Source organism: Scyliorhinus torazame, chromosome 13 (assembly GCF_047496885.1).
Source record: "Scyliorhinus torazame isolate Kashiwa2021f chromosome 13, sScyTor2.1, whole genome shotgun sequence".
NCBI lineage: Eukaryota > Metazoa > Chordata > Chondrichthyes > Carcharhiniformes > Scyliorhinidae > Scyliorhinus > Scyliorhinus torazame.
This window is the reverse complement of record NC_092719.1, coordinates 79,859,344-79,882,809: the sequence shown is the minus strand read 5'-3', so window position 1 is coordinate 79,882,809 and position 23,466 is coordinate 79,859,344.

Below are 23,466 nucleotides of genomic sequence, written 5' to 3'. Positions count from 1 at the left end.
TTGTGATTATTATCAATGACTTGGAGGAGGGGGCTGAAGGGTGGGTCAGTAAATTTGCTGATGACACCAAGATTGGTGGAGTAGTGGATGAGGTGGAGGGCTGTTGTAGGCTGCAAAGAGGCATTGGTAGGATGTAGAGCAGGGCCGAAAAATGGCAGATGGAGATTAACCCTGGTAAGTGCGAGGTGATTCATTTTGGTAGGAAAATTTTGAATGCGGATTACAGGGTCAACGGCCGGGTTCTGAGGAATGTGGAGGAACAGAGAGATCTTGAGGTTCATGTCCAGAGATCTCTGAAGGTTGCCACTCAAGTGGATAGAGCTGTGAAGAAGGCCTATAGTGTGTTAGCGTTTATTAACAGGGGGCTTGAGTTTAAGAGTCGTGGGGTTATGTTGCAACTATACATGACCCTGGTGAGACCACATTTGGAGTAGTGTGTGCAGTTCTGGTCACCTCACTATAGGAAGGATGTGGAAGCATTGGAAAGGGTGCAAAGGAGATTTACCAGGCTGCTGCCTGGTGTGGAGGGTAGGTCTTATAAGGAAAGGTTGAGGGAGCTAGGGCTTTTCTCTTTGGAGCGGAGGAGGATGAGAGGCGACTTATAAGATGATGAGGGGGATAGATAGAGTGGACGTCAAGAGACTATTTCCTCGGGTGGATGTAGCTGTTACAAGGGGGCATAACTATAAGGTTCAGGGTGGGAGATATAGGAGGGATGTCCGAGATAGGTTCTTTACTCAGAGAGTGGTTAGGGTGTGGAATGGACTGCCTGCTGTGATAGTGGAGTTGGACACTTTAGGAACTTTCAAGCGGTTATTGGATAGGCACATGGAGCACACCACAATGACAGGGAGTGGGACAGCTTGATCTTGGTTTCGGACACAGCTCAGCACAATATCGAGGGCTGAAGGGCCTGTTCTGTGCTGTACTGTTCTATGTTCTATGTTCTCAGTGGTGCATCTGATGCACGGAAGATAGCTCTTTTCCTCACCAGAGCGGGTGATCACGCCTTGGAAATATTCAACTCCTTTCACTTCGCTGAAGACCAGGAGAAGACAACGTTTCAGACCATCCTGGACAAGTTTGACAGCCACCAACAAAATCTTCGAGCGCTAGATATTCAAGCAGTGATTGCAAGGTAAAGACTAATCCTTCAACTCATATTTAACTAACCTTAGACTGCGAGCGCAATCCTGCAACTTCGGTGATATCGCTGACTCCATAATCAGAGACCAAATCGTTTTTGGAGTTCACTCTGATCCTCTGAGAGAGCAGCTACTGAAGATCAAGCATATGACCCTGCCAGTCGCGATTGAAACATGCACAGTGATTGAGCACGCCAAAAATCGCTATTCCCAGTACAAAACGGCAGAAAATGATAGACTAGCCTCCCACGAGGCGGCGAGTGTGCAGGCCATCTCCCGGATGCAGCGCCTCAGCATTGTCAAAAGCGGCCATTTTGCGTGCTCTTCCCGGGGCCCGACGCATGCGTGGTGTGAATGGGATAACGAAGCGGCCGAAACCCGCACTGCGCATGTACAGACGTCTGAGAACCGCACTGCGCATGTGCAACGATGCATGGAGCGTCAGGACTCCAACGTCATGACGTGTTTGAACTGTGGCACCGCCCATTTAAAGTAACACTGCCCTGCAAGAGGCAGACGCTGTCTAATCTGAGGGAAGCCAGGCCACTATGCAGCCTTGTGCAGATCTGCGCCACCAGTCAGGAGCCAGCGCTCCCAATTCTGATGACGGCGCATCCTGAGTGTGCAACAACGCCTACAGGATTCTGATCCTGGCAGTGCAGCAGATCCAGATGATGAATGCCTGGACAACACTTACCGTGTGGGCATTATTACAACATGTGAATATACCACAGCAGACTCATCGCAAGTCCAATCCATCCTAGCTGTGGATTCCGAGGACTAATGGCGAGCAGTGATGAAGGTCAACCACTGCTCCATCCAGTTCAAGCTGGACACAGGTGCCTCTGCCAACCTCCTCTCACAGGCAGACTTCAGACGCATTAAGAAGCCCCCCACGGTCCTTCCAGCTGCCTGCAAGCTCCTGGATTACAATGGGAATGCCATCACGGCACTGGGGTCCTGCCATCTGCACGTATCCAACCGACACACACAAGCACGGTTACGCTTTGAAATTGTTAAGCCGGACAGGGCATCCCTACTAGGTGCGCATGCCTGCAAGCAGCTGAACCTCATTCAAAGTGTTTACACCACGACATCCTCCCATGTGAATCTTCAGGCCGGCATCGACGACATCCTCGCCCAGTATCCAGATGTGTTCCACGGGATGGGCATGCTGCCGTATCGATACAAGATTCTGCTACGACCTGATGCCAAGCCAGTGGTCCACGCACCACGACAAGTCCCTGCTCCACTGAGAGAGCGCCTGAAGGCACAGCTCAAGAACTTCAGCAAAAAGGCATCATATCCAAGGTCACCGAACCGACTGACTGGGTCAGCTCGATGGTGTGTGTAAAGAAGCCTTCGGGGGACCTGCGCATCTGCATTGATCCCAAGGATCTCAATAAGAACATCATGCGGGAACACTATCCCATCCTGAAGCGGGAGGAACTCACGAGTGAGATGGCACACATGCGTTTCTTCACCAAATTGGATGCATCACAGTGATTTTGGCAAATCCAGCTGGAAGAGTCCAGCAGAAGGCTCTGCACCTTCAATATGCCTTTTGGCAGATACTGCTACAATCGCATGCCATTTGGCATCATCTCGGCATCGGAGATATTCGATCGCATCAGGGAGCAGATGATGGAAGGCATTGAAGGGGTTCGTGTGTACGTGGACCATCCTCATATGGTCCACGACCCCTGAAGAACATGTGTCCTGTCTCCAGAAGATATTCCGCCGTGTACATGCCAATGGCCTAAAGTTAAACAGGTCCAAATGTTGTTTTGGCACATCGGCGCTCAAGTTCCTAGGCGACCAGATCTCACAGCATGGTGTGCGCCCGGACACAGACAAAATCAAGGCCATCGAGGCGATGAAGGTCCCTGAGGACAAAAAGGCGCTTCTTGGGTATGGTCAATTTTCTGGGCAAGTTCATTCCAAACATGGCCACACACACCACGGCCCTACGCAACCTGGTGAAAAAAGTCAACTGCCTTTGAGTGGAAGGCAGCACACCAGACAGAGTGGGTGGAGCTGAAAGCCAAGCTCACCACTGCACCTGTCCTAGCATTCTTCGACCCGGACCGGGAGACAAATATATCCACAGATGCGAGTCAGGATGGCATCGTTGCGGTGTTGCTTCAACGAGATGACACATCATCCTGGGCACCAGTAGCCTACGCATCAAGGGCGATGACGCCCACTGAAACCAGATATGCACAGATTGAGAAGGAGTGCTTGGGTCTTCTCACTGGCATCCGCAAATTTCATGATTATATTTATGGCCTCCCGACATTCACTGTCGGGACGGATCATAGGCCTCTGGTCCACATCATCCACAAGGACCTGAATGACATGACGCCTCAGTTGCAGAGAATCCTGCTTAAACTTAGGAGGTATGACTTCAACTCGGTGTACACACCTGGCAAGGAGCTCATCATCACTGATGCATTGTCCCACTCCGTCAACTCGCCCAGTGAGCCGCTGGAGATCATCCGGCACATCGAATCGCAGGCGCAGCTGTGTGTTAGCACTCTCCCGGCGACAGATGAGAAAGTAGTTCTCGTCAGTGATGAGACAGCCAAAAGCCCCCTCTTGCAGCGCGTCATCCACAACCTCACCAATGGCTGGCAGAAAGGGCAATGCCCACAATTTTACAATGTAAAGGATGACCTGACGGTGATTGATGGCATCCTCTTCAAGCTGGACAGGATTGCCATTCCGCTCAGTCTCCAGAGCTTGGTGTTGTGCCAGATTCATGAGCGACACCTGGGCGTCGAGAAGCGCAGACGCAGAGCCCGGCAAGCTGTCTACTGGCCCGGCATCAGCCAGGACATCAGGAACATGGTCCTGAACTTAACAGCGGTTCCAGCCAGTTCAGGGCAAGGAGACGCTCCAACAGTATGACATAGTGACCTCTCTGTGATCCAAGGTTGGCATCGACCTCTTTCTTGCAAATGGTTGCGACTACTGTAGTGATCTTTACATGGGTTTGTAGAGAAGGGGCTGATGGGAAATGGAAAGACCACTAGGGGGCAGCACTGCCGGGTATAAAGGGGGAAGCAAGCAGCCCTCAAGCTCTTTGGGCTGAGAAGACTATGCGGAGAACAAAGGCAGAGATTTAACTCAGGGCTGCTAGTGTGGTCAGGCCTAGTGGTAGTGTATAGAAAAGTTGTAACCTTTCTACTAGTACAGTTCTTACAGTAAGAACTCACGCAGTTATTTAAGTTGTGTTACTCAATAATCTTTATGGAAAACTTCTGGACGACTTTGAGCCTTCTTCCGAAAACCTTTGCTGTAACTGAATTGAGTAGCACATGTTACCTGCCATACAGGTAACAAAACGTATTGATCATCGACTATTTCTCGAATTACCCTGAGGTGCTGAAGCTCCCGGACCTCACCTCTCGGACCGTCATCAAAACCTGTAAGGAGACGTTCTCAAGGCATGGCATCCCAATCACCGTCATGAGCGACAATGGCCCATGCTTTAACAGTCGAGAGTGGTCCGCGTTTACCAGGTCATACAATTTCCAGCATGTCACCTCCAGTCCGCACTATCCGCAGTCCAATGGAAAAGTCGAGAAAGGGGTGCACATTGTGAAACAGCTCATCTGCAAGGCCGCGGACTCTGCTTCCGACATACACCTTGCACTGCTCGCATACAGGGCGACTCCATTGTCCACTGGCATGTCGCCGGCTCAACTCCTGATGAACAGGGACCTGCGAATGATGCTTCCAGCCATACACCTGCCCAACCTGGATCACCTCCCGGTGCTGCAGAAGATGCAGCAGCTCAGAGACCATCAAAAGCAGGGCTATGATGCCCTTGCCATCGATCTGGCCATGCTATCCCCGGCAGACACTGTCAGGATCCAGATATTGGATGGTGGGTGGTCTGCCCCGGCTGTCGTTGTTCGACAGGCCGCGCCCCGCTCTTATGTTGTACGTATGGCTGATGGCTCCATCATGCGAAGGAATCGAAGGGCACTGCGCAAGGTTGCCTGCCCGCAACCACTTTCTCCTCCATTTCCATATGTTGAATTGCCACCTACTGATACCTCGCACCACGAGGCCACCAGTCAGGCTTCCATCCCGCCACCTCTCCAGCGATCGACCAGGATCAGACGCAAGCCTCAGAGACTGGACTTGTGAACGTTTGTTTTGTTTGCTCTGTTCTGTTGTCCTCCGTCAGTCACGTTAGACAGACTCATTCACATGTAAATACATTCACATACGCCAACAAAACATTTTTAAAAAGGAGAGATGTCATGATATGCAAATATGCAGCTAATGAACACATAGAATAGGACACGACCAATGAGCAGTCAGGACACTCAGGGGTGGTATCTCACTATAAAAAGGATGAGGCACTCACACCTTGCCTCTTTCCACAGACCAACATCTACAGAGTGAGACAGGGTATTTCCTCAGCATCACACCCCAGCACGTGGCTTAGAGTTAGACTGAGTTACTACATTTAGATTAGCAGAGAGTCGAACTCATTGAGAACTGTGCTAATAGTTCAATAAAACACATTGAACTCACTTCAAAGTCTGGAACATCTTTTACTCAAAACTGCATCAAGTGGCAGCTTGGGTTATTCCAAATTACATAACACAACACAAACTATTTTTTTTTAGTAAACATTTTATTGAGGTATTTTTTGGTTTTACAACAACAATAAAATAAACAATGTACATGTATCTATAAACATAGTGCCAAAGCGGCTGCCACCTCCGGGCAAAAGCCGTCTTCCTCCCTAACAGGTCCCATCTTTATTAACCCCCCACTCTAAGCTAAGCTAACCCCCCCTCCTCCCCTTCTGCTGACGATTAATTTTCTGCAAAGAAGTCGACGAATGGCTGCCAACTCCGGGCGAACCCTAACATTGACCCTCTCAAGGCGAACTTGATTTTCTCTAAACGGAGAAAGCTAGCCATGTCCGATAGCCAGGTCTCCGACTTCGGGGGCTTTGAGTCCCTCCAAGCAAATAATATCCATCTCCGGGCTACCAGGGAGGCAAAGGCCAGAACGTCTGCCTCTTTCTCCTCCTGGATTCCCGGATCTTCCGACACCCCAAAAATCGCCACCTCTGGACTCAGCGCCACCCTTGTTTTTAGCACCGTGGACATGATGTCTGCAAACCCCTGCCAGAATCCCCTAAACTTTGGGCATGTCCAGAACATGTGGACATGGTTCGCTGGTCCCCCCGCACACTTTGCACACCTGTCTTCCACCCCAAAGAACCTGCTCATCCGGGCCACTGTCATGTGAGCCCGGTGAACGACCTTGAATTGTATAAGGCTGAGCTGGCACATGTTGTGGACGCGTTGACTCTACTCAACGCATCTGCCCATAGACCATCCTCTATCTCTCCTCCTAACTCCTCTTCCCACTTGCGCTTCAGCTCCTCCCTCTGCGTCTCCTCTGACCCCACAGTTCCTTGTCCCACCCACCCTCTGGACACTATGCTGTCCTGTATCCCCCTTGGTGGTAAGAGCGGGAAGGTTGAAACCTGCCTGCGTAGGAAGTCCCGCACCTGCAGATACCTGAATTTGTTTCCCCTCGCCAATCCAAATTTCTCCTCCAGCTCCCTCAAGCTATGAAAGCTTCCCTCTAGAAACATATCCCCCATCCTCTCAACGGTAGAGGCGCCGTTATCAACGCCCCCAAACCGGTGCCCTTGCATGAAGCTGTTTCCATACACTCCCATGCTGACCCTCCCCCCACCACCCACTTCCTGATCATGGCGATATTCGCTGCACAATAGTAGTTACTGAAGTTTGCAGCGCCAGCCCGCCCTCTCCCCGGCTCCGCTCAAGCATCTCCCTCTTTACTTGCGGGGTCTTACCCGCCCATACAAAGCCAGTGGTCACATTGTTGACCGGTTTAAAAAAGCACCGCGGAATAAAGATGGGGAGACACTAAAACACGAACAAGAATCTCGGGAGGACCGTCATCTTCACCGTCTGCACCCTCCCAGCTAATGACAACGGGAGCGCGTCCCACCTCCGCAAATCATCCTTCATTTGGTCTACTAGTTGGGCCAGATTTAGTTTGTGCAGCCGTTCCCATTCCCGGGCCACTTGGATGCCTAGATACCAAAAGCTTCCCCCTACTACTCTAAACGGCAGCTCCCCCAGTCGCCTCTCCTGTCCCTTTGCCTGGACCGCAAACATCTCACTTTTCCCCATATTTAGTTTATATCCCGAAAACTGGCCAAATTCCCTCAGAACCCTCATGATTTCTTCCATCCCCTCTGCTGGGTCCGATACATACAGAAGCAGGTCATCTGCGTAAAGTGAGACTCTGTGTTCCGCCACCCCCCCGGACCAGCCCCCTCCAGCCCCTTGAGGCTCTCAGTGCAATTGCCAGCGGTTCTAAGGCTAACGCAAACAACAGTGGGGAGAGGGGGCATCCCTGTCTCGTCCCTCGATGCAGCCTAAAGTAGTCCGATGTTGTTCTATTCATCCGTACGCTCGCCACAGGAGCCTGGTACAGTAACCTGACCCAATCGATAAAGCCCCGTCCAAATCCGGACCGTCCCAGTACCTCCCACAGATAGTCCCATTCTACTCAATCAAAGGCTTTCTCTGCGTCCATTGCGACCACTACCTCCACCTCCATACCTTCCGGGGGCATCATGATCATGTTTAATAGCCTTCTTACATTGGCCACCAACTGCCTTCCCTTAACAAACACCGTCTGGTCCTCCCCCATAACTTCCGGAACACAATCCTCAATCCTAGAGGACAACGTTTTGGCCAGAGTTTGGCGTCCACGTTCAATAGGGATATCGGCCTGTAGGATCCACACAGCTCCGGGTTCTTGTCCCGCTTCAGGATCAGCGAAATCATGGCCTGAGACATCGTCGGGGGAAGCACCCCTCTCTCCCTTGCCTCATTGAATGTCCTCATCAACAACGGCCCCAATATCCCAGAGAACTTTTTATAGAACTCCCCTGGGTACCCGTCCGGACACGGGGCCTTACCCGACTGCATGGCCTTCAGACCCTCCCCTATCTCTTCCATCCCGATCGGGGCCCCCAGCCCTTCTACCAGCTCCTGTCCACCTTTGGGAAATTACGCCCCCCTAGGAAGTGCCTCATCCCCTCCGGCCCCGTTGGGGGTTCCGACTCATACAGCCTACTATAAAACTCCTTAAACGCCTTATTCACCCCTGCTGAGTCTCCAACCAGGTTCCCATCTCCAGCCTTTACTTTCCCTAACTCCCTGGCTGCCTCCCTCTTTCTAAGCTGCTGTGCAAGCATTCTGCTGGCCTTCTCTCCATGCTCATAAATCGCCCCCCTTGCCTTTCTCAGCTGCTCCACCGCCCTCCCTGTGGTTAACAAGCCAAACTCCGCCTGTAGCCTCCACCGTTCCCTTAAAAGCCCTGCCTATGGGGTGTCCTCACACCACCTGTCGACCTGTAGTATCTCCTTTACCAGTCGGTCCGTCTCTGCCCTGTCTACCTTCTCTCTGTGGACCCGTATCGAGATCAGCTCCCCTCTAACCACCGCCTTCAATGCTTCCCAGACCACCGCTGCCGAAACTTCCCCTGTGCCCGCATGCCACTTCGTCAGCTAAAAGACCCACGTCTAACCTCCAGTGCGGGCGCTGATTACTGTCTTTACTAACCTGTAGGTCAACCCAGTGCGGGGCATGGTCTGAGATTGTTATCGCCGAGTCCCCGTGTCCACCACCCCTGTCAGTAATGCCCTGCTCAGAATAAAGAAATCAATCTGGGAGTGCACTTTATGCATGTGAGAGTAGAAGGAGAACTCCTTCACCCTCGGCTGCCCAAATCTCTATGGGTCCACCCCCCTCCCCCATCTGCTCCATGAACCCTTTTAGTTCCTTAGCCATTGCTGGCACCTTGCCCGTTTTTGAGCTTGACCGGTCTAAGTCAGGGTCAATAACTGAGTTGAAGCCCCCTCCCATGACCAACTTATGCGAATCCAGGTCCGGTATCTTCCCCAGCATCCTCTTTATAAACTCCACATCGTCCCAATTTGGCGCATATACATTTACTAGAACCACCTGCACCCCCTCTGTCATAATATCCACTCATGTATATAATGAGATGCACACAGGCAGTGATTGACACACAGGATGACCAGTAAACACACAACACAGTGCAACCAATCACCAGACAGGACACTACCACTATAAAGCCAGAGGGCATTAGGTTTCCCGCTCTCTCTGAACACTGAGACAGTCAGAGTCCACGAACTAGCAAGTGCAAACACCATGCTGTAGCTAGTAAGTCTGGTCAGGCTACTACAAGGTCTCCAGTCAGTTCAGTATGGTGTCGACCCACAGCTGAATATGCCTATCAGGTCTATCGTTGAATAAAACAGTGTTGGATCTTCTCCAATGTTAGACGTCTGTTTCTAGCTTGCCTGCATCAAGTGCAGTCCACATCGAACCTACCTGCCTAACACATCATGGTACCAGAGTGATACTGATCTTGACGGACCTACCTCGAGTGAATCAGCATTGACCAGCAAGCAGCCATCCGGTGAAATGGAAAACATCCAGCCTCCTCCGCAGCTCCGCATCTCCGGCAACCTCGGCGCCAATTGGAAAATCTTCAAGCAAAAGTTCCTCTTGTACAATGAGGCCTCCGACCTTGAAGCAGCATCGGATGCCAGGAAGATCGCGCTATTTCTCTCCACTGCGGGCGACCACGCCATCCATATCTACAACTCCCTTACGTTCGCTGACGCCAAAGACAAAACGAAATTCAAAACAGTCCTGCTGAAGTTTGACAGCCACTGCGACATTGAGGTGAGTGAGAGCTTTGAACGGTACGTTTTCCATCAGAGGCTTCAGGGTAAGGATGAACCTTTGCAGTCTTCTTGACCCATCTCCGCATCCTAGCGCAGTCATGTAACTATGACTCGATGGCTGATTCCATGATCCGGGATCAGATCGTTTTCGGGGTTCACTCCGACTCCCTTCGGCAGCAGCTCCTGAAAGTCAAACAGTTGATCCTCTCTGTCGCTATCGAGACGTGCGTTGTCCATGAGCATGCCAAGAATCGTTACTCTCACATCAGGGCGGCAGAAACTGCAAAGCTGGTCTCCCACGAGGCGGAACGGGTGCAGGCCATTGCACAAATGCAGGGCCTGAGCATCGAGGAGAGTGGCCGTTTCATGTGCTTTTCCCGGGTCCCTGCGCATGCGCGCCACGACCGAGTGGACGACGAGGCCGACAACCCGACTGCGCAGGTGCGTACGTCGACCGACCACACTGCGCATGCGCGATGGTGCACGGAACGCGCTGACGTCGGTATCATGACGGTGTCCGAATTGTGGCTTCGCCCATTTAAAGCGGCAATGTCCGGCAAAAGAACGCCGGTGTCAGTGTGGCAAGCTTGGCCACTACGCAGCCCTTTCCTGATCTGCTCCACCTGAGTGCACAGAAGTGTCCACTCAATACAACAAGGCATGCCAGATTCCGATCCCGACAGCCCAACAGACCCTGATGCTGAGTGCCTCAGGTCCCCATACTGGGTGGGCACCATAACTACACATGCGCTGCCTTCCACCACAACGGCAAAACGCCTCTCGATCCTCAGTGTGGATCCCGACAACGAGTGGTGTGCTGTCCTCACAGTTAACAAGGCTCGCATCCGATTTAAACTGGACACCGGCGCATCAGCAAACCTCATCTCAAAATCCGACCTCGACACCATCCGCGCCAGACCAAGCATTCTTCCAGCGGCCTGCCAGCTCCTTGACTACAATGGCAATGCCATAGCTGCCAGTGGCTCCTGTCAACTGGGGGTATCCAACAAGGCGATGAAGGCAACACTGCGGTTTGAAATCGTCGGGCCTGACAGAGCGTCCCTGCTCGGTGCTCGAGCCTGCAAGCTCCTGAACCTGGTTCAGCGAGTCCACACCATGTCATCATCACCAGCGACGGCCTCGCCTGATGGAAACTTGCAAGCCGACATAAATGACATTTTCATGCAGTACCACAGCGTATTCGATGGAATGGGCACGCTCCCATACCGATATAAAATGCTGCTCAAGCCGAACGCCACCCCTGTAATTCATGCACCACAATGGGTGCCGGCTCCCCTCAAGGATCGTCTGAAGAAGCAATTACAGGACCTCCAAGACCAGGGCATCATATCGAAGGTCACAGAGCCAACAGTCTGGGTCAGCTCCATGGTCTGCGTAAAGAAGCCGTAGGGGAGCTTCGCATTTGCATTGACCCTAAGGATCTGAACCGCAACATCATGCGGGAGCATTTCCCGATACCAAAATGTGAAGAGTTGACCAGCGGGATGACTCATGCCAAATTCTTTACTAAGCTGGACTCCTCCAAGGGTTTTTGGCAAATACAGTTGGACGTGTCCAATCGCAAGCTGTGCACGTTCAACACCCCGTTCAGTCGCTACTGCTACAACCGGATGCCTTTTGGGATCATATCTGCCTCCGATGTATTTCAGCGCATCATGGAGCAGATGATGGAGGGCATCGAGGGGGTGCGAGTATACGTTGACGACGTAATTATCTGGTCCACAACGCCCCAGGAACACATCGCTCACCTCAAGAAGGTATTCCAGAGAATTCATGAACATGATCTCCAGTTCAACAAGGCCAAGTGCTCATTTGGTCAATCGGATATTAAGTTCCTGGGTGACCTCCAGCCATCCATGTTCCAGACCTTGACCACCTCACAGTCTTACAGAAAATACAGCAGTCATAGGCCCAACAGAAGGCCACATACAATGCTCATGCCACGGATCTACCCGAGCTGGCCCCAACTGATCATGTTCGTGTCCAGTTGCCTGAGGGCGGCTGGTCAGCCACAGCTGTTGTGATCAAACAAGTGGACCCAAGATCGTTCCTTGTCCTCATGGCTGATGGCTCCCTGCTACAGCGCAACAGACGAGCACTGCAAAGAGTTCCACGCCCGCTACCTGACCGAAGTGCCCCGCTGCCTACGATGCTTCCTCCGAACGTACCCTGCCACGAGGCCACCGATCTACCAGCACCCATGCGACCACCGTGATGGCAACATTCCCGCCTATCCACGTGCAGACGGCTCCTGATCCACCTCTGCGGCGATCGACAAGAATTCATCGCCCACCACAAAGACTGAATCTGTAGACTGAACTTTTGTACATTTTGTGCCTTCATCGATTTAACCTCTGTAAATATTGTTTTGTTTGCCATGTATCTGCACTATTGACACCTTCCTATGTATATACGTTCATTTAGGCACCTTTTGTATATAGTCAGGCATATATATATACGCACGCACACCTTAGTATTTATTTATCTAAAAAAAAGGGGGGAGATGTCATAATAGCCACTCATGATATAATGAGATGCAGACAGGCAGTGATTGACACACAGGATGACCAGTAAGCACACAGCACAGAGCAGCCAATCACCAGACAGGACACTATCACTATAAAGCCAGAGGGCCCTAGGTTTCCCGCTCTCTCTGGACCCAGCCACTAAGACAGTCAGAGTCCACGAGCTAGCAAGTGCAAACACCATGCGGTAGCTAGTGAGTCTGGTCAGGCTACTACAAGTCTCCAGTCAGTTCAGTATAGTGTCGACCCACAGCTGAATATGTATATCAGTTCTATCGTTGAATAAAACAGTGTTGGATCTTCTCCAGTGTTAGACGTCTGTTTCTAGCTTCCCTCCATCGAGTGCAGTCCACATCGAACCTACCTGCCTAACACATCACCCTCCAGTTTCCCACTGACCATAATGTACCAGCCTCCCACATCCGAAACTATTCTTCCCGCCTCAAGCACCACCCGCTTATTGATCAGGATCATGTTCCAACTATTTTGATGAAACCAAATAAACTAAATTAAACAAACTGAGGGACAAATGAAAAGGGGCAGCCCCTTCAAAGGATACTGCCTTAAACACAAACAAATCTCAAATGAAACTTAACACATCAAATTAAAATGTGATTAAGAGGGTGAATGAAGCACCCCAGACCATGCGGGGCCCAGCGGGCACGGAAGGCATCGATAGTGCCCATGAAATGAAATGAAATGATTAGCACATAATCACAACCATTGGTGTGAAAGAGGTTGATGCCCACCTTGGACCACGGGGAGGTCACGATTTCATGCTGCTGAAGTGTCCCCTTGCTCTGTGCTGGCTGGAAGCGTTGACAAGTCGGACAGTTCAGATGCCCTGACTAATCCCAGGCCAGTAGACAGCTTGCCTGGCTCTGCGCCTGCACTTCTCGATACCCAGATGCCACTCGTGCCGGAGCACCAAGCTCTGGAGACTGAGTGGAATGACAATGCGGTCCAGCTTGAGGAGGATACCATCAACCACCGTCAGGTCGTCCTTCACATTGAACATTGAAATGATTATTGTGTTTAAACCCTTTCATGGCCTCACCCCTGTTATAACCTCCTCTACCCCAGAACCCTTAGACACAGAAAATGTGGTACATACTGTCGTGTTCAGCACACTGAGATAACATGGGCTGCAACTCGATGCAGCTATAACTATACTCCAGACCTTGAAGTTAGTTCAATTTGATTTATTGAACCTGTCACACAGTTAGCACAGTTCTCTGTGAGTTCGACTTTCTGTTAACCTAAATGTGATTACTCTGTCTGACTGAACCAGACTAGCTCTTAGCCACGTGCTGTAAGTGTTATGCGATATATACACCGGACTCACTCTGTAGATGTCCCCAGTGGAAAGAGGCAGAGTGTGAGTGCCTCGTGCCTTTTATAGTGGGAAACCCCCCCCAAGTGTTCTGCCTGCTGATTGGTTATGTCCTGTTCTCTGTGTTCATTAGCTGCCTGTCTGTATCTCATTATGTGCATGTCTGCAGATCATGACATCTCCCCTTTTGAAATGTTTTTCTGTAGCATATGTGAAAGTATTTACATGTGTAGGCCGAAAAACTAATGTATTTACATAAAATGGCAGATGGGAACATATGTACATGTGAAAACAGGTGTCTAATGTGCGAAAACAGAACATAGCAAACACAACAAATGTTCATAAGTCCAGTCTCTGGGGCTTGCATCTGATCCTGGTCGACCGCCGGAGAGGTGGTGGTGGGGACGATGGCGCCTTGATGGGCGGGATTGCAGCCGGACTGGAGGCCTCGTGGTTCGAGGTATCAGGAGGTGGCACAATAACAGATGGAAACAACGAAGAATGTGGTTGCGGGTGGGCAACTATGCGCAGTGCCCGCCTGTTTCGCCGCACAACAGAGCCGTCAGCCATACGCACAACATACGATCGAGGAGCAGCCTGTCGAAGAACAACCGCTGGAGCTGACCAGCCTCCACCAGGTAGCTTGATCCGAACAGCATCCGCCGGGGATAGCACAGGCAAATCGGTAGCATGAGGATCATAGCCCTGCTGCTGCTGGTCCCCGGGTTTCTGCAGCACCGGGTGGTGATCCAGGTCAGGCAAGTGTATGGCTGGAAGGGTCGTCCGCAGGTCCTTGTTCATCAGGAGTTGAGCCCGGTGGCATGCCGGGAGACAGAGCGGTTGCCCTGTATGCAAGCAGCGCAAGGTTGATGTCAGAAGCAGAATCCTCGGCCTTGCAGATGAGCTGCTTCACTATGTGCACCCCTTTCTCAACCTTCCCGTTGGACTGCGGGTAATGTGGGCTGGAAGCGACGTGATGAAACTGATATAGCTGGGCAAATCTTCACCACTCTTGGCTGCTGAAGCAAGGACTGTTGTCACTCATGACAGTGATTGGAATACCATGCCTGGAGAACGTCTCCTTACAGGCCTTGATGACCTTCTTGGATGTGAGGTCTGAGAGCTTCACGACTTCTGGCTAGTTGGAAAAATAATCAATGATTAGCACATAATCACGACCATTTGCATGAAAGAGGTCGATGCCAACCTTGGACCACGGGGAGGTCACGATTTCATGCTGCTGAAGTGTCCCCTTGCTCTGTGCTGGCTGGAAGTATTGACAGGTCGGACAGTTCAGATGCCCTGACTAATCCCAGGCCAGTAGACAGCCTGCCTGGCTCTGCGCCTGCACTTCTCGATACCCAGATGCCACTCGTGCCGGAGCACCAAGCTCTGGAGATCGAGAAGAATGACAATGCGGTCCAGGTTGAGGAGGATACCATCAACCACCGTTAGGTCGTCCTTCACATTGAAGAATTGAGGGCACTGCCCTTTTTGCCAGCTATTGGCGAGGTCGTGCATGACACGCTGCAGAAGAGGGTCTTTGGCTGTCTCGATGCGAATGCGGATCACCTTTTCATCCGACGCCGGGAGGTTGCTGGTCCACAGCTGCATCTGTGATTCGATCTGTCGGATGAATGCCGGCGGGTCAGTAGGCAAGGTTATGGAGCGGGACAAGGCATCCGCGATAATGAGCTCCTTGCCAGGCGTGTACATGAGCTCAAAGTCGTACCTTCTGAGTCTGAGGCGGATGCGCTGCAGCCGGGGCGTCATGTCGTTCAGGTCCTTGTGGACAATGTGGACCAGAGGCCTGTGGTCCGTCTCGACGGTGAACGTCGGCAGGCCGTAGACATAATCGGGGAACTTGAGAATTCCAGTGAGAAGGCCCAGGCATTCCTTTTCAATTTGGGCATACCGCTCGGTGGGTGTCATTGCCTGTGATGCGGAGGCAACCGGTGCCCAGGATGAGGTGTCATCGCGCTGGAGCAACACCGCGCCGATGCCGTCCTGGCTCGCATCTGTCGAGATTTTTGTTTCCCTGTCAGGGTCAAAAAATGCCAATACAGGTGCAGTGGTGAGCTTGGCTTTCAGCTCCAAACGCTCTGCTTGATGAGCTGCCTGCCACTCAAAGGCAGTAGACTTTTTCACCAGGTGTCTGAGGGCCGTGGTGTGGGAGGCCAGGTTTGGGATAAACTTGCCCAAAAATTTACCATGCCTAGGAAGCACAGCATCGCCTTCTTGTCTTCAGGGGTCTTTATGGCTTTGATGGCCTTGGCCTTGTCTGTGTCCGGGCGCACACCCTGCTGAGATATCTGGTCACCTAAGAACTTCAGTGTCGACATGCCAAAGCAGCACTTGGCCCTGTTCAGCTTGAGGCCATTGGCATGGACATGGCGGAATACCTGCTGGAGACGAGAGATGTGCTCTTCGGGGGTTGTGGACCATATGATAACATCGTCCACATACACACAAACCCCTTCAATGCCCTCCATCATCTGCTCCATGATTCTATGGAAGATCTCCGATGCCGAGATAATGCCGAACGGCATACGATTTAGCAGTACCTGCAAAACGGTGTGTTGAAGGTGCAGAGCCTTCTGCTGGACTCATCCAGCTGGATTTGCCAGAACCCGTGTGACGCATCTAACTTTGTGAAAAACCGGGCGTGTACCATTTCACATGTTAGTTCCTCCCACTTCAGGATGGGGTAGTGTCACCGCATTATATTCTGGTTGAGATCCTTGGGATCAATGCAGATGCGCAGCTCCCCCGAAGGCTTCTTTACACATACCATCGAGCTGACCCAGTCAGTCAGTTCTGTAACTTTGGAGATGATGCTCTGGTCCTGAAGATCCTTTAACTGCGCCTTCAGACGCTCCTTCAGTGGAGCCGGGACCCGGCGTGGAGCGTGGACCGCAGGCGTGGCATCAGGCCGCAGCAGGATCTTGTACCGATGTGGCAGAGTGCCCATCCCGTCAAACACATCCGGATACTGAGCGAGGATGTCGTTAATGCCGGCTTGAAGATCCACGTTGGGGGATGTCATTGTGTAGACCCACTGCACAAGGTTCAGCAGCTTGCATGCATGTGCGCCGAGCAGGGAGGTCCTGTCTGACTTGACGATTTCAAACCTTAGCCTTGCATGGATGCTCCTGTTGGAGATGAGCAGATGGCAGGATCCCAGTGCTGTGATGGCATTGATTATCATAGAATTTATCATAGAATTTACAGTGCAGAAGGAGGCCATTCGGCCCATCGAGTCTGCACCGGCTCTTGGAAAGAGCACCCTACCCAAGGTCAACACCTCCACCCTATCCCCATAACCCAGTAACCCCACCCAACACTAAGGGCAATTTTTGGACACTAAGGGCAATTTTATCATGGCCAATCCACCTAACCTGCACATCTTTGGACTGTGGGAGGAAACCGGAGCACCCGGAGGAAACCCACGCACACACGGGGAGGATGTGCAGACTCCGCACAGACAGTGACCCAGTGGGGAATCGAACCTGGGACCCTGGAGCTGTGAAGCAATTGTGCTATCCACAATGCTACCGTGCTGCCCTACCGTTATAGTCCAGGAGCTGGCAGGCTGCTGGAAGGAGCTTGGGTGGCTTCTTGATGCGGTTGAAATCAGCCTGTGGAATGGGATTGGCAGAAGCACCTGTGTCCAGCTTGAACTGGATAGATTGATTTACTTGCATCACCGCACGCCATTCGTCCGCAGAATCCACAGTGAGGATGGGCAGGCTGCGTGATAATGTCGGTGAGGCACGTTCACGTGTGGTGATGATGCCCACACGGTAGGGGGACTCCAGGCAATCGTCCTCTGGATCCGTTATACTGCCAGGATCGGAATCCTGTAAACCCTGTTGGACACTCCGAACGCGCCTGCGTTGTAATTGGGAGCGCTGGCCCTTGACTGGTGGTGCAGACCTGCACAAGGCTGCATAGTGTCCAAGCTTCCCGCAATTTAAACAGCGCCTCCCTCTTGCAGGGCAGTGTTTTTTAAAGTGGGCGGTGCCGCAGTTCGGGCACGTCATGACATCGTTAGTTCCATGCATCCTCGCACATGCGCAGTGCGGTCGGCAGACGTTCGCACCTGCGTTACCTGCGATCGGCCGCTTCGTTATCCCATTCGCATCGCGCATGCGTGGGGCTCCGGGAAAAGCGTGCGAGATGGCCGCTGTCTTCAATGCTGAGGCGCTGCATCCGGGAGATGGCCTGCACACTCTCTGCCTCGTGGGAGGCAAGTTTCTCATTTTCAGCCGATTTGTATTGGGAATACCAATTTATGGCGTGCTCATGCAGTGTACATGTTTCAATTGCGACTGACAGGGTAATTGTGGTAAACACCACTAGTGATATATTGTATGTATTACGGCACTGCCTTTGTATTAAAGGTACTACGGTAAATCCCTGCCTGCTGGCTCCTCCCAGCAGGCAGCATATAAAAGTGCATGCTCTCCTGCGCTGCTCCCATTCTGGTTACAGCTGCAGGTAGCACAACACCTTGTGCAATAAAGCCTCGATTGTTTCACCATTCTCGTCTCGTGGTAATTGACGGTACATCAATTTATTGAACAAGGTGGACTTCCTAATCAAGCCTGATCACCTGCAGCTGAGCCCTCATGCAGCCAATGCCACATCCACCTTCAGGCACTGGCTCGCCTGCTTTGAAGGCTACCTCAGAGCAGCCACTGAAGAACTCTCGGACCCACAGAAGCTCCAAGTCCACTACTGACGGGTGAGCCCTGAAATTTTTCCCCTCATCCGGGATGTGCCTACCTACGCAGAAGCGATGACACTACTGAAAGGACATTACGTTAAGTCAGTGAATCAAGTGTACGCCAGGCACCTCCTGGCCACGAGACCGCAACTCTCGGGGGAGACTCTGGACGATTTCTTGCGGGCCCTACAGATTCTCGGTCGGAACTGTGACTGCCAGGCAGTTTCAGCAGTCCAACACACCAAACGTTTAATCAGAGATGCTTATGTCACGGGCATGAAGTCTACGTACGTTCGCCAGCGACTATTGGAAGGGGTAAGCTCGATCTTGCGGAGACTAGGCAGCTTGCCAATTCACTAGAAGTGGCGTCCCGTAATCTGGAGGTCTACACCCCTGACCGCGCGGCACCCTCGTGGGCCCCACCAGCTGCCGACTCCAGCTCACCGCAAGCCTGCGCCGCGCAGCAGCCAGCCAACTCCGGGGGGCCCAAGTGTTATTTTTGTGGACAGAGTAAACACCCCAGGCAGGGCTTCCCGACGCGGAGCGCGACCTGCAACGGGTGTGGGAAGAAGGGACACTTTGTTTCCGTTTGCCAGGCCTGGCATTACTACACCCCCCACGTGCGATCCAGGAGCGCCGCCATCTTCTCCACCGCAAGCCGCGTGCGGCCCATGGGCACTGCCATCTTCGGCGCCATTTTGGACCGCGCCTCAGGACCCCTGCTCGTCTAGCCGTTCGCTGCCTACTGATCCCTCCGACACCGCTGATCAGCCCGGGACCTCCCAGTAAGGTAAGGCGCTGCTCCCTCACGGCGCACCCCGTCACCCAGAAAATTTCCCTTGCCTCCGGATCCCGTTCCGTTGAAATCCGGAGGTACTGTGTCGCGACCCTCACCGTTCAGGGCGTAGAGTTCAGCAACTTCAGGCTCTACGTCCACCCCCACCTCTGCGCTGCCCTGTTACTAGGCCTTGATTTCCAATGTCACCTCCAAAGCCTTACTTTGAAATTCGGTGGACCCCTGCCCCCCCTCACCATCTGCGGCCTCACGACCCTTAAGGTCGATCCACCCTCGCTGTTTGTGAACCTCACCCCGGATTGCAAACCCATCGCCACCAGGAGCAGACGGTACAGTGCGCAGGACAGGGCCTTCATCAGGTTGGAGGTCCAACAGCTTCTGCGGGTGGGGATCATTGAGGGCAGCAACAGCCGCTGGAGAGCTCAAGTGGTGGTAGTGAAGACTGGGGAGAAGCACAGGATGGTCATTGACTACAGCCAGACCATCAACCGGTACACGCAGCTCGACACGTACCCGCTCCCACGCATATCTGACATGGTCCATCAGATTGCTCTGGCTGACACCCGCAACCAAGTGGGCAGAGCCATAGGTTTCTTTTCCCGCACCCTCCATGCCTCCGAAATTCGGCACTCCTCTGTCGAAAAGGAGGCCCAAGCCATTGTGGAAGCTGTGCGACATTGGAGGCATTACCTGGCCGGCAGGAGATTCACTCTCCTCATTGACCAACGGTCGGTTGCCTTCATGTTTAATAATACGCAGTGGGGCAAGATCAAGAACGACAAGATTCTGAGGTGGAGGATCGAGCTCTCCACCTATAACTATGAGATCTTGTATCGCCCGGGGAAGCTCAATGAGCCCCCTGATGCCCTATCCCATGGCACACAAGTGGACCAACTTCGGGCTATCCACTATGACCTCTGCCACCCGGGGGTCACCCGGTTCTTCCATTTTGTCAAGGCCCGCAACCTGCCCTACTCCATTGAGGAGGTCAGGACCGTAACCAGAGACTGCCAAGTCTGCGCAGATTGCAAGCCGCACTTCTACCGGCCAGATAGAGTGCACCTGGTGAAGGCCTCCTGCCTCTTTGAGCGCCTCAGCATGGACTTCAAAGGGCCCCTCCCCTCCACCAACCGCAACTTCCTCAACGTATTTGGTGAGTACTCCCGGTTCCCTTTTGCCATCCCATGCCCCAACATGACTGCTGCCACGGTCATTAAAACCCTGCACAGCATCTTCACTCTGTTCGGTTTCCCCACTTACATCCACAGCGACCGGGGATCCTCTTTCATGAGTGATGAGCTGCGTCAGTTCCTGCTCAGCAAGGGAATCGCCTCGAGCAGGACAACCAGCTACAATCCCTGGGGAAACGGGCAGGTGGAGAGGGAGAACGGGGCGGTCTGGAAGGCCGTCCTGCTGACCCTTCGGTCTAAAAATCACCCGGTCTCCCGCTGGCAGGAGGTCCTCCCCGACGCGCTCCACTTCATCCGGCCGCTCCTATGAGACCCCTCACAAACGTGTGTTTGCCTTCCCCAGGAAGTCCACCTCCGGGGTCTTGCTCCCAATATGGCTGACAGTTCCTGGACCTGTCCTCCTCCGGAAGCATGTGCGGAGCCATAAATTGGACCCCTTGGTCGAGAAAGTCCATCTCCTCCATGCCAACTCGCAGTACGCCTAGGTGGCATATACCGATGGGCGCCAGGACACATTCTCCCTCCGGGACCTGGCACCCGCTGAGTCCCCACCCCCGACCCCCGACCTGGCACCCGCTGGGTCCCCACCCACGACCCGTGACCTGACACCATTCCTCACCCCCCCGGTTGCCTCATTCACCCTTGCGCTACCCACCCTCCCTCCAGCGCACCTCACCGCAGCCCCCACCCCAGCAGGATCCGTCCTCCCACTGGATCCATTCAGGGGTGACGAAGGAGAGGATAACACGCTCCCGGAGTCGCAGGTGGCCACATCGGCGCCCAAATCACCACCATGACTGAGGCGATCGCAGCAGAGGGTCAAAGCCCCCGACAGACTTAATCTGTAATGTTGTTCTTCACCCCCGCCAGACTCTTTTTTTAAACAGGGGGTGAATGTGGTGAACACCACTAATAATATATTGTATGTATTACGGCACTGCCTGTATATTAAAAGTACTATGGTAAATCCCTGCCTGCTGGCTCCTCCCAGCAGACGGCATATAAAAGTGTAAGCTCTCCTGCGCTGCTCTCATTCTGGTTCCAGCTGCAGGAGGCACAACATCTTGTGCAATAAAGCCTCGATTGTTTCACCATTCTCGTCTCGTGGTAATTGACGGTACATCAGTCATATGCTTGATTTTTAAAAGTTGCTCTCTCAGAGGATCAGAGTGAACTCCAAAAACGATTTGGTCTCTGATCATGGAGACAGTAATATCACCAAAGTTGCAGGACAGCGCTAGCAGATGGAGATTAGTTAGGAAGGAGTTGAAAGATTCATCTTTACCTTGTAGGCTTTGTTTGAATATACAGCGCTCGAAGATTTAATTGGTGTCCACTTCCCAATGACTATCAAACTTGTCCAGGATGGTCTGAAACTTTGTCTTGTCCTGGCCTTCGGTGAAGTTAAATGGGTTGAAGAGTTGGATGGCTTGATTCCCCCGCAGTTGAGAGGAGAAGCGTGATCTTTCTTGTATCAGACGCACCCTCGAGGTCTGAGGCTTTGATGTACATCAGAAACCTTTGCTTGAAAGTCCGCTAGTTGGCACTGAGATTGTCAGAGGTCCGCAACTATTGAGGTGCCTGGATCTTCTCCATGGTGTCTGGATACATTTGCTGGTCGCCACGGAACAGATTGAGGTAAACCACCTAGGGATAGCAGTCTTCTAGTACCATGTTGTGTTAAGTACACTGAGATAACACGGGCTGCAACTCGATGCAGCTATAACTGAAATATACTCCAGACCTTGAAGTTAGTTCAATTTGATTTATTGAACCTGTCACACAGTTAGCACCATTCTCAGTGAGTTCGACTCTCTGCTAACCTAAATGTGATTACTCTGTCTGACTGAACCAGACTAGCTCTTAGGCACGTGCTGTAGGTGTTATGTGATATATACACCGGACTCACTTTGTAGATGCCCCCAGTGGAAAGAGGTGGAGTGTGAGTGCCTCGTGCTTTTTATAGTGGGAAACCCCCCCCCCCCAAGTGTTCTGCCTGCTGATTGGTTATGTGCTTTTCTCTGTGCTCATTAGCTGCCTATTTGTATCTCATTATGCGCACGTCTGCATATCATGACACATACCAGACCATTTTAAGAACTCCGTCTTGTCTTGGATGGGGCTGTTTTGTGGACATTGCTTACAAGCCCCAATGAACCCTTAGTAGATGCTATTATTGGTACCGGTTTAATGAGCTCTGTATCTTTGTGTAGATACCCACAAGGCCCATGGGGAAACCGTAATTTCTCTGGCGTTGTGAAGCAACAGTGCTAACCATTCATAAAAGCCGGCCCGAGCAGGGACTGCAATGTGGCTGTCCCAATGGGGAACGTGAAGTGTAAATAGTTACTCCGTGGGCACACATTATGTTCTGTTAAATAAATCCTTTGTTATTCCTACTGCTGGCTTGCTGGTCATGAAAGTATCTAATGGGCTCCATTGGTACGTTTTCCAATAGAGGTTATTAATCAAACATCAATCTCAACGGGCAATAATCAAAGGGCAGCACGGTAGCGCAAGTGGATAGCACTGTGGCTTCACAGCGCCAGGGTCCCAGGTTCGATTCCCCGCTGGGTCACTGTCTGTGCGCAGTCTGCACGTTCTCCCCGTGTCTGCGTGGGTTTCCTCCGGGTGCTCCGGTTTCCTCCCACAGTCCAAAGATGTGCAGGTTAGGTGGATTGGCCATGATAAATTGCCCTTAGTGACCAAAAAAGGTTAGGATGGGTTATTGGGTTACGGGGATAGGGTGGAAGTGAGGGCTTAAGTGGGTCGGTGCAGACTCAATGGGCCGAATGCACTGTATGTTCTATGTTCATCACTGCCTTTATCAAAGGGGAAGGCAAGTGAGTGTCTGAATTTCAACACTTAATAAATATCTACTCTTCGGAATATATTCTCTGTTTACATTATCCCTACAATATAAGAAAGAC